We start from the raw sequence: 12,796 nt of genomic DNA on the forward strand, positions 1-12,796 counted from the left end.
CAAATGTCCGGACTTAATTATTTCCATAATTTGATCCAATTATATATCTAGTAATTGCACACGACGAAGACATAACTCTTTCAATCTCCCACTTGTCTGAGACAAGGGTGCAATATTCAAATTCCTTAAGTCAATGTATATGTCGATTTGATAATATGATTGCATCACATGTCGAGATCATATTAATCTACAAATCGTTTCTTGAAATCTGAGTTAGAATTAAAAAACCAAATGATTACTGAGTAATGCATTTGAATGCGGCCACGTATTTTCTGAATTCTCCCTCTTCAAGCGGCCATGACACATTTCCTAATTTAATAGGTAGACTCTATCTAATCTTGTGGCAACAAGCCTCCCACTCAACTTCTGAAATAACCGGGAAACATCCTTTATAATCTCCAGTTACGGGTAGACGTTTGAATGTACCACAGTTATAACATCCATTGAATGAAATCAATGTCCCACTCATGTCAAAGGAATCCACTAATATATACGGAAGCTCTATACTTGAACTTCAAAGTAGGTCAATAGTTCGATCATGCATCATTCATGCATATCCAAGTGATTGACCGAGCATCACTATGCCCCTATAGCCCATGAAACTGCGCTATCCAATAAATCTTACATGCTAGTCCATTCATTGAAATCATTTATGTCCATTTTAATGATTTCGAACTAGGAACTTAAATAATATATGAATTTTGTTCACCTGTGGGGCTTCATTCAAAAGGTCATCAACCTAGTGAGCCCATCAATTCATAATTATTTTGGACATTATATTTAATTTCAAACCATAATTAAATAAGAGAAATAATAATTTCTATTTTAAACATAATTCTGCAAATTGATGTATTTTCTTATGTAATATGTTTTCACAAACATACACAACTTAAATTTACATAATTTGCTTCAATCCAAGACTTTAATATGACTTTCATACCTTTGTCTATGGAAGGGGTTTAGTGATTTCTCACTCATAATAAAACTTTGCAGAACGTGACCTTCCGCTGATCAATGATCTCATAAATGAGGCGATATCTCATATCCATTTGTTTGGATTTGTGATGTGACCCTGGCTCCTTTGTTCTTGGGCAAAGGTGACCCTTTAGTCATATGACATTTTAATCCGAATATCCTCTAAAACTATCCGACTATAGCTTAATATACATATTCTGACATTGAGCATGCAATAGTGCTCTGCTTAAAACTTTTCAAGCTCACTATACTTCTCCATACTAACAAAATTGTGCATCTAGATCAACTTCTAGAATCATCTTGCCTGTTTGGAAAAACTTGCATCCATAAAACCTTTTTGACAACTTGTTTATCTTTAACACCATAAACTAGAAAAATTCCTTTAGTGCTTCTCAAGTAGTCAAGGATTTGTTCTTGGTAACTTTCTGTATGCTTATTCTGTATTCACTTGAAACTTGCTACACATGCACAAGTAATATGTAACAACTTGCTTTGTACATTTCATGGCACATGTAATGGACCTTTTGCAGAAGCATTAGGTACACTACCTTTACAACCCAACTCTACTTGCTTTTAAAGCACTGAGTTTTACTGAGTGTAAAACCATGAGACATGGGAAAAGATCCTCTCTTAGAATCTTGCATCTTGAACTTGTCAAGAACCTTATCAACATAAGTCTCTTAATTAGGTCCAGTCATTCTTCAAGATTCACTTTGTGGATTTTGATTCCCAATATGTACTCAACATCTCCTAAGTCTCCCATATAGAAACAATCTTTCTAACCATTGCTTGACTTATTCAAGCATTGATATATGTATGTCAACTGCATACTAGACTAAGAAGACCAATTACTCCCACTAAACTTCTTGTCTTTACAAGATTCCTTTTCATTCTTCCAAGGTAATCAAACTGTTTGATTTCCTAATGAATGTTCCAACTCCCTGATGCTTGCTTCAATCCATAAATGAATTTCTGAAGTTTGCAAAACTTTCTAGGAATTTCTGGATTTCATTGCCATCCATCAAGAACATTTCATGAAGGTGATTTTGATCTCCATAACTAGAAATAATCCAAATAGGCTTACATGACTAATAGGTTTGACCCTATTTGTAAGACTGTCATGGACTAGCACATCTTTATAGACATGGAGTCCATTCTGGATTTCTTGGCTTTAAGCCACTTCATGAGTTGGCACTTGTCCAAAGCTTGCTTGTAGGCATGGATTCTAACCATTCTAATAAGAAAATTTTAGAATCCACCTTATACTAGAATTCCAACAAATTGTTTGTTTCGATCCTAAGTAACCTACGATATGTGTGAGCGACAATAAAATTATTCTCTTCAACTTTTTGAAGCCTTTCATTCTAGTAGGACGATAGAAGTCTCGCTACTTGAATTAGCTTGCTTCGACACATGTTTTATCAAATTAGCTGATTTCATGCGCCTTCGTCTCTAATTTAGTGTTATCCACATCCATTTGTTGCTCGTCTCGAATCTCATCGAGATTTAATTTTACTCCCACTTGGCTTTGTAGGAAGACATTTCTTTCTATAAAGACACTATCGCGAGCAACAAACATTTTGTTTCTACGCGATTGTAGGAATAATACCTCTGATTAAGTGTCATCTTTGTAAACATTTTACATAGATTTCATAACCCTTGAATCCTTTTAGAAAAGATAACTTTGGAACATTTCCAATCCATAACTCTTATGACATCTTTCTACTGCTTTGGTTAAGTTTCTGTTTAGTATATTCGCAATTGTTGTTGTTCTAATGCATATCCTCAAACGATATTTGTAAATCATTAAATCTTGGATCGAACCATGGCAAGCAAAGTTTGATTCCTACTTTATACATGCATTTTAATTGTAATGTTCCTGGATTGTGAACTAATTCAACAATTCCTTTAGATGATCATTTCTTTTGAGTTAAATATTTATCACAACAATCATATTGTGGTGCTAAATTGTTTATCTCAAACTTGATTTTACATTTCATTTTGGAATTTTGAACATTTCAATGATTCCAACTTTATTTCATTAAGTAAGTATCGACATATTTACTTAAATCGTTAATAAAAGCAATGAAATAGTTTAATATTTTTGCTATATCTTGAACTTATGGTACACACACATCATATGTTTGTGTTCCAAAAGGTCATTTTAGCTCTTTTACCCTTCAACTAAAAGGTAACTTGGTCATTTTTCCTTATCAAGCATGACTTCAAATTCTCAAGTGATTCATAATCATATAAGAGTAAGAGTCCATCCATAACTTTGGATGTGCAAATGGTTTATGTGACCTAACCTTACTTTGTTTATAAATAAGTTTACTTTGAATCATCTAATTTACTTTTGTGATCTACTTATATCAATGTCATAAAACCAAAATTAACTCATATCTAGCAAAATGAAAATAATTTATTACCTTGGTCATGGATCAACATTTGTCCAAGCCAAGTAAAACCAAATCAGTATTCAAAACAAGAAAACCGAAATATTGTCTCATCAAAAACTGGAAATTGTTCTAAATGTCATGATAAAATAATCATAAAATAAAACTATGAAGCTATCTCTGGCCACTTAAATACTCCTAGTGCACCTTCAAGCTCCATCTCCATGCTAGCTTCACTTGTTTGCAGTTCCTACGCAACATCACAATGTTAAGCTCTGCAACTTGGTATCACATACCTTAGTGAAAGTTAAAATGTTTATAACATAATACCTGAGGTTGATGCTCCATTCTTCTTCTTGAGGAAATCAAGGTATTTCTGGCAATTACGTTTCCAATGTCCCTTCTTCTTGCAGTAAAAGCATTCACTCTCACTTGCAGCTTTGGGTTTTGGATTCGCCTTAGGCTTTTCAGGAGCCTTGGCAACTTGCTTGCCCTTGCTCTTGGCACTAGCCTTTTGCCCCTTCTTCTTGAACCCCTTTCCCTTTTGAATCATAAGAACTTCCTTCTTAGGTTCCTTAGGGATTTGTTTCTCAGCACTAACCAGCATTGCATGCAATTGATTCATAGTCTTTGCATTCGCAGTCATGTTAAAGTTTTTGATAAACTGGTTGAAACTTTCTGGAAGTGAGTGGAGAATGATGTCTGTTGCCAAATCATCACTAATTGGGTACCCCAGTTTCTCCATATTTTGAATTAGGCCGATCATTTTGAAAACATGATCATGAACTGTGGCACCCTTCTCCATTCTACAATCCAGAATCTCACGATGAAGCTCATACCTTTCGACTCTAGCTTGTTTCTTAAACAAAGCTTTGAGCTCTTCCATGATTGAGTAGGCATCCTGGTCCTCAAAACGCTTTTGAAGACTAGGTTCCATGGTAGCAATCATTAAGCAAGTGATAGGCATGGCTCTATCATGAGCTTCCTTGTGCTTCTTGAGCTCTGTCGCAGTTGGATTTTCTTGCAGAGGTCCTGGTAATGGGTTATCAATGACATCCTCCTTACCTTCAGATTTCAGAACAAGCCTTAGCATTCTTTCCCAGTTGGAAAAGTTTTCCCCTGTCAACCTATCCTTCTCAAGGAATGGTCGCAAATTGTAAACGTTGTTGTCATTGTTATTACGGCTACCCATCTATGTCAAAATAAGGCAAAATTTAATAATTATGTTTAATAAGATTAAAGTACCATAAAAAAAACATTCATTTGGTAACTTTAAAACACTTTATTCAATAATTAAATGATCCCTATTGAATTTTAAGTGATTCCAAGATCCTTTATTTGTGCAACAATTGACCGGACTGAGGCCCTGCCATCAACCATTACATTTTCAAGGTGAGTAAACTCTTTACTGATTACAACTCTTATAATTCTTGGTTGAATAATTAATCATCACATGTTTAATTATTACCCTTAGCTTCAAGGTTCTAAACTGATCTTTAGGTAACCTTGTTTAATTTAACCAATTAAAAGTGTAGAACGTGAACTACCCCCACTTCCCCAAGATATATTATGATGCTCAGCTGAGGCCGACCCATCATAAACGATCGAAGGTTTCGTCGAGTTTTTAATTGGAAAAGCTGCATCAATATTACTGGGATCTAGATTCATTATGTTGTGATTATTTAGTGAACTCTAGCGCATCATCAAACAACATAAATAAACCTAAACATGCATAATCTACTAATGCAATAAAATAAACATGACGTAGTATGGCCCCTTAGTCCTAAGAAAACTAGAAATGAAAAATTCTCCCACTTGAATCATCATGGATCTTCATCCACCTTGCTCCTTTGGGCCTTCACTTCATGGGCTTCTTTTGGGCTAACACCATTTAAATAACTATTTTATTTACATTAAATAAAAGTTATGAAAATACTTAACGGTACGCAGACCGTATATAGAATACAAAAATACATCACGATACGCAGATCGTATTTAAGAATCTATGGGCCATACTAGTCTATATATAGCAACATTATATCATATATTAGAAAAGTGCCATATAATAAATTACTCAACATGCTTGTCTAAACTACAACATCGAATGTTCATAATAAAGTCAACGCATTTCCTAAAATATCTTATATTTTAATCATAATTAGATAATATCATATATTATTCATGACGGTTCATAAAATATCATATATTTAATTTAGTCATGAGATAGAATCAAATCATATTTTAATCTAGAAAGATAAATCATATTTAATCTTCCATGATTATCCTAACTAATTTAAGAGATTCTATCCTAATTACTAGCCAACCAAATAATTTTAAAATCAATTACATCCTAATCTAATTATGGGATAATCACATTATTTAAATCAATTATTATCCTTTTGGAATATGCACAAAATATCCTAATCAATCTTATCCATAATTAACCACTTTAATTTAGGATAATTACCAATTTAACAACTTAAATATGGATAATATCAAATATAACAACTTTTGAATATTTGATTTTATCCTAAAATAAAGGATTTTATCCAAATAAAACCAATTTTATCTTTTTAAAATAAAAGATCATATTTTGAAAATATTTTAACTTATCCAAAATAAAACCGATTTTATCCCAAAATAATTCATAATTATTTTGAAATAATTTTTCAAAACAGAATTTTTTTTTTTTTTAAAATACCGCAAACACCAACGCTGGCCACCGTGGTTGGCTAGCCGAAGCTAGCCACGGTGGCTGGCTGCCGTGACAGCAGCCACTGCCGCAAAGGGCAGCAGCGTGGCAGCTGCTTCTGCTGGGCTGTAGGCCACCGTGCGTGGCCAGCCGAGGCTAGCCACGGTGGCTGGCTGCTTTGTAGCAGCCACTGCCATGCAATGCAGCAGCCACTGCCATGCAATGCAGCAGCAGCACCAGCGGTAGCAGCTGCGGTAGCAGCCGTGCAACGGTTGCACGTTGCTGCCCACAGCCACCGTGGACCGCCGCCCTCCCTTACCCTCCCTCTTGGACCACTACCTGGTCGGCAGCCGCCGTGGCTGCGCCACCCAGCCGCGGTTGCCGACCTTAAACAATAAATTTTTTTTTGTGTTCAATTTAATTAAAATAACTATTATCCTAATTAAATTAAATTAGTCCATAAGATTTAAAATTAGGGTTCATCATAAAATTAATCCCAATTTAATTATAACTTTTAAAATTAAATCTATGATCATACATAAAACATTTTTATGCATAAATCAATCCCATTAAAATTATGAAACATAAAACAAATCGAATCAGATCAAAATCAAGCACAAAAATCATATTTTAGGGCTAGGATTTTCGAAAAATTCGAAATTAGGGTTAGGGGTTCGAAAAAGTCGAACATATTAGGGCATAAATTCGGTCCTCTTTATGGCTATTTGAGCATAATTAAATCACATTTAATCGATTCCAAAAGTTTAATCACATTAAATATAATAATCGAACCATAATTAAATTAATTTCTCCCTCTTAATTGATTACAAAATTAACGTGGACATCACATAATCGTAATATTATGATCTAGCGCGTTCATGCAAGAGGCTAACTGATACCACTGTAGGAGTTTATAGGTACTACGCAGCGGAAATATTATATATGAATCATATTCAATAAAGTACCTAATCCAAGGATCGCATGCATAACACACAAGACACATAATCATACCTTTGAAGCGTGAATTCCACGAAGCTATTCGACAGGCAAATCAGGGAGAGAATAGAGCCCCAAGTGTTGCTCCTCTACTTAGTCCACGAGATTCGAACGAGCCGTCCACCAATACTAGATTGGTCAAGTGATTGAGGAAAACCGCGATCACCACCTTTTCGGACAACCGACCACCGCACGAACCACCACCACCACGAGACACCACCGGCGCCGGGAGGAGGAGAGTGACGTGTGAGAGAGGGGAGTATGAGAGGGGTTGGTTTCGTGTTTGCTAATTAGGGTTTGATCTAAATGATCAGTTAATTTCATGCTTACAAACCTAGGCACCTAATCTATTTATAATCTTATTATAATTAGACTAGGGCACGAAGCCCAATAGCCTCTTAAAGCCCCATATGGCCGGCCACCTAGAGTGATGAGGCCCATGATGGGCCTCGTCCTCTAATGCTCGATCTAGCCCCTTTGTGTGACCTTATAGGATCCGTCCAATTGGGCTTTGGCCTATTTTACTAGTCCAAAGATCGTAAGTACCTCTAGCTATGGCAAAACGACGACCCAAATGTCCGGACTTAATTATCTCCATAATTTGATCCAATTATATATCTAGTAATTGCACACGACGAAGACATAACTCTTTCAGTGAGGACATTTGGAATCGAGTATCTTTATTTCCAAAAATTGTTGAGCAAATAAGGGGTGATGATAATGAGGCAGAAGGATATGGAAAGTTCCACCATTGGACACAGCAAAGCGTCTTTAGGGAGCTTCCATATTGGAGCAAGCTCTTGATACGCCACAATCTTGATGTCATGCACATTGAAAAAAATGTATTTGATAATGTGTTTCACGCTGTAATGGATGTTAAGGGTAAAACTAAAGACAATGTGAAAGCAAGAAGAGACTTGGGGGAGTATTGTAAACGACGAAAATTGGAGGCACAAGAGGTTGTTAATAGTAAAGGGGAAAAACAGAGTTTAAAACCGAATGCTCCTTTTGTGTTGCCTAAAGAGAAAAGGAAACTTATTTGTGAACGGGTGAAGAAATTAAAGTTTCCTGATGGATATACTTCTAATTTAGGTAGATGCGTTGATTTAAAGGAGTGTAAGCTATTCTATATGAAAAGTCATGATTGTCATGTTTTTATGCAACGATTGCTACCAGCGGTATTTAAAGACTTGTTACCCTTAAATGTGTGGAATGTTATTACTGAGTTGAGCCAATTTTTTAGAGATCTTTGCGCCACCACCTTAAAAATTACTGACATGGTGCGATTGGAAGAAAATATTCCTGAAATTATTTGCAAATTAGAGAGAATATTTCCGCCTGGTTTTTTTAATAGTATGGAGCATCTTCCTATTCATTTGCCATATGAGGCAAAAATTGGTGGGCCGGTTCAATATAGGTGGATGTACCCTTTTGAGAGGTAATTATATAAAATTCATCTTTTACTTTCTTTTTTTTAAAATTAATTTGAAGATACTTAGCATTTTTTATTATAGGTTTTTATACCATTTAAAGAGGAAAGTGGGTAATAAAGCGCGAGTGGAAGCCTCAATTTGTGATGCCTACCTACTCGAGGAGGTAACAAATTTTTGCTCCCTTTATTTTGAAGAAGAAGTTGACTCTAAGGTGAAGGATTTAGGATTGGGTGCACATGCTAACAGTGAATTGAACAATAATCCTGACTTAGCTGAGATGTTCTCTTCAACTTTTGGACATAGTTCGTCAGAAGGTCAATTTTGTTACATTGTTGAAAAAGATTACAAAGTTGCTCACCGATATGTTCTAAGTAATTGTGAAACTCTATAGCAATATGAAAGGTAAATTTCTATAAAAGTACCATAACATGTTGCTCGTAACATATCTATATATTTACATACTAATATAATTAACAGTTTGTTTGAAGAACAAATGATCAGAGAACAAAGATGCCAAAGTTCAAATGAAATTTGGATCAAATATGAAGACATATATCCTGATTGGTTCTAAGATTATGTAAGTCACTTAACTAATATAAAATACTAATTAAATATATGATTAACTAGTGTTTTTAGCATGTTAGTATATGACCGTAATGACATTTTGAACCTTTGATTAATATATGTATTGGAAAAGGGCATCAAAAATGACATTGTTCGCTCGTTAGCATTTGGACCACTAACAAGAGTTCGAAAATTTAATTACTATCACATCAATGGCTATCATTTTCATACTCTTTCTCATGGAAAAAACAAGTGTAATCCCCCGTATTTATAAATATATTATAAATGAATTTTTATTTTATTTATAATATTTATGTGTGTTTTTCCGGGATTTAAGTTTTAAAGTTCCAAATTATTTTTGGGTTGATAATTGATTTTGTTCTAAAAGGATTTTTAATTGTCCATTCTACATTTATGCCATACATATTAGACAAAGCTAGTCCATTTCATTTATCTAATTGGCCCATTAATTTTATGAGGCCCAATCTTAAAACTAACCCTACACCACACTCTCTCCTATAAATACCCCATGCATCCCCAAATTTTTTTCCCCACACAAAAGGTTAGTCTTATTTTTCCTCCTCTTTATTTTTTTTATTTTATTTTTCCTTTATTTTCTTTTTCTAAGCTATACCCCTAAGGTATTCGAGTTTCTAAGGTGTACCCATGCTTTTTCAAGTTTCTAAGTTGTACCCCTCAACTCACTACCATTAATGAATGGTACCCTCCTTGGGACTTCCACGTCACCTAAAGTTAACTATAAATTTAATAGAAAGATGATAAAAGGTAAGGAAATGGTAGGAGAAAAAAATCTTAGCTAATGCAACCCTTATAATGAAAACTGAAGCCACGAAATCACACACTCAAATAACTTTTAAACAACTAATAAGGGTACATTTTAGTAATGATAAGGTTGAAGGGCACGGCTCAGAATCTTGAAAAAGTATGGGTACACCTTAGAAACTTGAATACCTTAGGGGTATAGCTTAGAAAAATCCTTTTTTTTCTTCCTTTCTTTTCCTTTTCTTTTTTTTCTTTCTTTTCTTTTCCTCCTCCTTCCTACGTGAGCCATGCTCACTGCTTCCCCCAACTGCCATTGCTGCTGCTCCTGTTCATGGCTGCTGCCACCACCGGCGGGCCTCCCTACCGCCGCCACCTGGTCGTCGGCGACCACCCAGCCGGCGTCTGCCACCGCAGCCACCTTTCCCCCCTTCTTCCTCCTTTGTTTTCTTATATTTTGCTTCAAAATTATTACTTTTGTTTTGGGTTTTATATATTTTTGTAGTATAAAGATTATATTTTTAGTATCAAAATCATGTTTTTGATAGTTTAAATTATTAATTTCAGATTTATAATTGTTATTATAATTTTCAGATTTTATAATTATAAAACCTAGGGTTTTAATTTATTGAAATTGGGATTTTAGGGTTCTAATGACTAATTAATTTGGGGCTTTTGTTCCTAGTCAATTTGTAATGATTAATTAAGCATAAAAACATGTTTTAAAGGAAGTTTAAGGACTTTTAATGTAGATTATATTGCTGGAAATTTTTGTATGTATTAATTTGTGATTATGAGTTATTTTCTAGGAGGTGATTATTCCTTAGGAGACTTTTAGGTGATTAAAAGTGACGCAAAGGATTGTTTACACGAGGTACGTACATGTCTACTTCGTTGCAAGTAGTGTCATGTTTAGGTACCAAAAAGAACGAACTTAGTTTCTTGATTAGAGAGCAATTGGATGGAAATTGTTTGGTTATATATTTAATTAATTCATGTATTTATGTTTATGAAGCATGTTTTGGTGAATTAAATATGCTTGAATGGAATTATGGATACAAGTATGTTGAATTATATTGGATTAATTGTTTGTATGGAATGTTGATACAAACATATTTTATTGGATTGGTTTGTTAACCACATTTGGATTATTAAAGGATTGGAATTGAATGGATTAAGTGGATGAATTTATTAATTATTCCACAATGTTATTTATTTATTTATTACACAATCATGACTTTTTAGTATGTTGAGTAAAGTTGGATTATTAAGCCGAAATGGCTAGGTTGGTTGACTATGTTCAACAATTTTGGATAATTTGGAAGTTTAATGGAATTAAAGGTCAACTTGTGATGTGATCACCATTGTCCTAAATAAGATTTAAAGTGAATTGATTTATTATTGTTATGTATGGTCTACTTGAATGAGTCGGATATTAATTAAAATTATAATCACGTAAAATGAAACATGGATGAGCAATAAAACTCTAGAAAGCATGCACTTCTAGAGTATTGACAATTATGGGTTGGGGTACACGGTGGTAGCCCGTGGATTTTCGAGGCTTGTTTGATCAACATGTCCTCTTCTCTTTTGGTATTTACATTTTATTTTATAATGAAAGTTAGATGGGATCCTAGACTAACTTTGTGAGAATGGAGTCGCGCCCATTCTTGCATCGCCCTAAACTTTTATTTCAAATGGTCATTTGGGACCAAAATGATTTGGTGGATTGGACAACCTCGTCTATTTCTTACTCCAAACCAAATTAATTAAATTAAATATAGAGTCAAGTGTTTGGAATTGGTTAGTAAGTATGTTGAGTCAATTGAATTGTTTAATTGTGGAGTCTTGGTTAATGAATTTGTGTTATATGTTTATTTACTTTAATTAGTTGAGCATGCTAGGTTTTGTGCGTTGTAACTTGTATGTACTCAGCTTTGCTGATTGCTTGCTTTTGTGTGTGTCTTTCTTTGGTCATGGCCTTCGCCTTTCAATGACCCTGTGATGATCCAATTATTACACTTGTATTATTGGGGAGTAGTATTGCACAGGTTAGCTTGATGATGTGAAGTTCAGGGATTTGACAAACGCATTGTCAAGGGATTGTGTGATTGAGAGTATTCGATTCTTGTGTTGAACTTATTTATGCTTTGCTATTTCGTTTATGTCTTGGATTTTTGATTATTGGTTTGGTTTTAAATAAGGGCCTTTATGGTTCCAACTTGTAAGCCTTGGCTTATTCGTTTTTTGAACTGTGTTATTTTAAAGACTTATGTTTGGTTTTCCGCTGCAATACTTTGATAAAGCCTTAACGTTTTAACACGTGGCGATAACATGTCAATGGTTCTCCACAATTTTATTTAAAGTAAGTGGTTTGGAAAAGGGAGAATTATTGGGGTGTTACAACAAGTCAACTATGAATTATGGTACATGTGTGAAAAGTGTCCAAGGAAGTGATTATTATGGAATTCTACAAGAAATAATAGAGTTAACTTATGTTGGAGCAAGAAAGCGTTATACAACAGTATTGTTTAAGTGTGAGTGGTTTGATGTTGGACCTGGCATTAGGATACATGATAAGTATAATCTCGTTGAGGTGAACCATTCAAAACGATATCCAAAGTATGATCCGTTCGTACTGGCATATCAAGCCGAACAAGTATATTATGCTCCTTGTCCTAGTAGTAGTAGTGATAGTAGTAATGAAAGAAATCAGTGGTGGTTTGTATTCAACATTAAGGCAAGAGGAGTTATTGATGCGCCCGTTGAGCCTAATGCATTCCAAATTGCTTCAATTGAAAATCCTCCTTTGTTATCTAAATTTGAAGTAGGTGAGGAAGAAGCCTAAGAGCTTTCTTGTAATGAATATGAGGAAGTGGAAGAGGGAGAGGAGGAGAAGGAGGAGGAGGAGGAGGAATTAGAGGAAGATGATGATGAAGAGGAAGATGAAGAAAAATGTT

The sequence above is a fragment of the Chenopodium album genome, chromosome 20 (genome assembly GCF_948465745.1).
Source record: "Chenopodium album chromosome 20, dcCheAlbu1.1, whole genome shotgun sequence".
NCBI lineage: Eukaryota > Viridiplantae > Streptophyta > Magnoliopsida > Caryophyllales > Amaranthaceae > Chenopodium > Chenopodium album.